Source organism: Triticum dicoccoides, chromosome 3A (assembly GCF_002162155.2).
Source record: "Triticum dicoccoides isolate Atlit2015 ecotype Zavitan chromosome 3A, WEW_v2.0, whole genome shotgun sequence".
In the NCBI taxonomy this organism is placed as follows: domain Eukaryota; kingdom Viridiplantae; phylum Streptophyta; class Magnoliopsida; order Poales; family Poaceae; genus Triticum; species Triticum dicoccoides.
In genome coordinates, this window is record NC_041384.1 from 258,912,744 (window position 1) to 258,917,086 (window position 4,343).

Below are 4,343 nucleotides of genomic sequence, written 5' to 3' on the forward strand. Positions count from 1 at the left end.
GAGGAGGGCGAAGGCGGGCGGCGGCGGATCCGGATGGGCCTCGGGGGCCTGATGCGGGCTCCCCGGGCCGGCAGCGGGACGAGCGGCTCTGCTCCACGTGGCGGAGCGTGGTTGGCGGCGGCGGGACGTCCGGTTAGGGCGGACGTGTCCGGCCGGCGCGGAGACATTTTTTTAGGGTTTCGGACGAGGGAGATCCAGATTTCGGAGGGGGTCTATTTATAGAGGTAGAGGGAGCTAGGAGAGTCCAAATGAGGTGCGGTTTTCGGCCACGCGATCGGGATCGAACGCTCTAAATGATGGAGAAGGTTTTGGTGGGTTTTGGGCCAAATTGGAGAGGTGTTGGGCTGCAACACACACGAGGCCTTTTTGGTCCCTCGGTTAACCGTTGGAGCATCAGACGAAGTCCAAATGGTACGAAACTTGACAGGCGGTCTACATGTAGTAAACCAAGGCCGCTTGGCAAGTCTCGGTCCAATCCAGAAATGTTTAATCCCCCCACATAAAAGAAAGGTAGAAATGACCACCGGAGGAGAACGAAGCGCCGGAATGCAAAACGGACAACGGGGAAAATGCTCGAATGCATGAGACGAACACGTATGCAAATGCAATGCACAAGATGACATGATATGAGATGCATGACAATGGCAACAACACACGGAGACAAAAACCCTAACCCGAGAAAATAAAATAACTTAACGCCGGAAACGGCAAGAGTTAGATTACAAATTGGGAAAGTCATATCCGAGGTGTTACAACACTCCACCACTACGAAAGGATCTCGTCCCAAGATCTAGGACTGAAAGAACACTGGGTATTCAGAACGGAGGTGATCCTCGCGTTTCCAGGTAGCTTCACGGTCGGAATGGTGTGACCACTTGACTTTGAGGAATTTGATTGACTTGTTGCGAGTCTTGCGTTCAGTCTCTTCAAGAATAGCAACTGGGTGCTCACGATAAGAGAGATCTTCTTGGAGCTCAATGTCCTCGAAGTTGACGATGCGGTCAGGAGTCTTGAAGCACTTTCGGAGCTGAGAGACATGGAACACATCATGAACATTTGCAAAGTTTGAAGGAAGCTCGAGTTGATAGGCGAGATCGCCTCTCTTGCTGACGATCTTGAAAAGTCCCACGTATCTAGGGGCAAGCTTCCCTTTGATACCGAAGCGACGAGTACCTTTCATAGGAGAGACGCGGAGGTAAACATGATCTCCGATCTCGAAAGCCAAATCACGGTGCTTACTGTCATAGTAGCTCTTCTGGCGGGATTGGGCTGCTTTGATGTTATCTCGAATGACTTTGCACATTTCCTCTGCCTCTGTGATTAAGTCATTACCCAGCAGTTGACGTTCACCGGTTTCGGACCAGTTGAGAGGGGTACGACACTTCCTGCCATACAGGATTTCAAATGGGGCCTTGCCCGAACTTGCTTGAAAACTGTTGTTGTAGGAGAATTCAACATATGGAAGACAATCCTCCCACTTCATGCCGAAGGAGATCACACAAGCCCTAAGCATATCTTCAAGAATCTGGTTGACATGCTCGACTTGACTGCTAGTTTGAGGATGGAAAGCTGTGCTGAAGCGGATGTTGGTGCCCATGGCCTTCTGAAAGGAATCCCAAAACTTGGAGGTAAAGATGCTGCCACGGTCTGAAGAGATCACTTGTGGAATACCGTCCAGAGAGACAATTCGAGAGGTATAGAGTTCCGCCAATTGAACTGCAGTGATTGACTCTTTGATAGGCAGAAAGTGAGCCACTTTGGTGAGTTTGTCGATGACAACGAATATAGTATCATTGCCACGCTTGGACTTTGGAAACCCAGTCAAGAAGTCCATCTCAATGTGGCCAAACTTCCATTCTAGAATGGCAAGAGGTTGGAGGAGACCACCTGGCCTTTGGTGTTCTGCCTTCACTCTTCTGCAGACATCACATTCATTCACAAATTGAGCAATCTCGCGCTTCATTCGAGTCCACCAATAAGCCTGCTTGAGGTCCTGATACATCTTCGTGCTCCCAAGGTGGATGGAGAGGAGAGAATTGTGAGCTTCATTCATGATCACTTTACGGAGGTCACCTTTGGGCACAACAATATGATCCTCGAAGAAGAGAGTATCCTTGTCATCAAGTCGGTAGCACTTGTACTTGGGTTGACTCTTGGCAATCCCAATCTTCACCTTTTTCACCATAGCATCAAGAAGCTGAGCTTGGCGAATCTGGTCTTCCAAGGTAGGGGAGACTTGAAGGTTGGCGAGGAAACCTTGAGGAACAACTTGCAGATTAAGTTTGTGGAAAGCTTCACAGAGCTCGGGTTGATAAGGCTTGAGAATCAGACTGTTGCAATAAGCCTTCCTGCTCAATGCGTCAGCAATCACATTAGCCTTGCCTGGAGTATACTCGATACTCGGATTATACTCTTGAATCATTTCGACCCATCGAGTTTGCCTGAGGTTGAGATTAGGCTGAGTGAAGATGTACTTGAGACTCTTGTGATCAGTGAAAATGTCCACTTTTCTTCCCAATAAGAGATGTATCCAAGTCAAAAGAGCATGCACAACTGCCGCCAACTCGAGATCATGAGTGGGGTAGTTCTTCTCATTGGGCTTCAACTGGCGAGAGGTATAAGCAACAACTTTCTTCTCTTGCATCAACACTGCGCCAAGACCTTGGAGAGAGGCATCACAAAAGACCTTGTACGGCTTGGATTCATCAGGCGGAGTCAGAACTGGAGCAGTGATCAATTTCTCTTTCAAAGCGTTGAAAGCAATGTCACACTCCGGAGACCAAACGTACTTGACGTGCTTCTGGAGAAGATTTGAGAGAGTCTTCGCGATCTTAGAAAAGTTTTCAATGAATCTTCGACAGTAGCTTGCGAGACCGAGGAAGCTACGAAGTTGCTTCACGTTCTGAGGAGGTTCCCAATTCACAATTGCAGACACCTTCTCAGGATTCATCGCAATGCCCTTGGCAGAGATGATATGACCAAGATAAATAACCTCATCGAGCCAAAATTCACACTTGGAGAACTTGGCGTAGAACTTGTGTTCCCTCAGCTTATTGAGTACCAAACGCAAGTGCTTGGCATGATCTTCCTTGTTCTTCGAGAAAACCAGAATGTCGTCGAGATAGACCAAAACGAAGTCATTAGTGTAGGCGTTGAAGATGAAGTTCATCATGCGAGAGAACGTCGGAGGAGCGTTGACGAGGCCAAAAGACATGACAGTGTATTCATATGAACCATAGCTTGTCCTGAAAGCCGTCTTGGGAATATCTTGCTCACGAATTCGAATTTGATGATAACCCATATGGAGATCAAGCTTGGAGAATACTTGGGCACCTTTGAGTTGTTCGAACAGCTCATTGATGTTGGGAAGTGGGTATTTGTTCTTGATGGTCTTCTTGTTCAATGGACGGTAATCAACACAAAGTCGGTCCGTTCCATCCTTCTTCTTCACAAAAAGAACACCACAACCCCACGGAGAAGAACTAGGCCGGATGAGACCCATTCTCTCTTGAATATCGAGTTGCTTCTTCAGCTCCTTCAACTCTTTAGGTCTGAGCTTGTAAGGACGCTTGCACACAGGTTGCGTACCAGGCTCAAGATCAATTACGAATTCAACTGGCCGGTGCGGAGGCATTCCTGGAAGCTCTTCTGGAAAGACGTCTTGATATTCGCAAACGACTGGAATTTGCGAGATAGCATCCAGTTCACCCTTCTCATTGAGAGAAAACAGATGGATGGTATCATCACGAGCGGCAAAGACAATTACATCCTCAGACGAATGAGTCAATTGAATCTGCCTGGCTGCACAGTCAAGATGTGCCTTGTGCTTAGAAAGCCAATCCATCTCGAGAATAAGATCAATATCCGAGTTACCAAGAATAATTGGGGAAGAAAGGAACTTGTAGTCGCCCAACGTGATAGTAACATCTGGCACCTCCAAACTTGCACTCAAACGTTTGCCAAGAGAAACGATATCCATTTGTTTACCCAAATGAGAAGAAACGAACTCATGCTTGGTAAAAAATGGCTTTGACATGAAACAATGCGATGCACCAGTGCCAAAAAGAACTCTTGCGGGAATATCATTAACAGGAAGGTTACCCATGATGACATCTGACGAGTCCTTTGCCTGAGCTGCATTCATCAAGTTGACCTTGGCGTGCTTGGGGTTATGCTTGACCACAGCTGTACTTGCCGATCTCATAGGAGGAGGAGGAAGACGCCTCTGGTTGAAACACTTGTTGGCATAGTGACCCTTCTGTTGGCACTTGTTGCACGTGACCTCTGAAAGCGGACGGTGGTACGGAGCACTCGATCTTGGAGCTTGAGACGAAGTCTTGTTC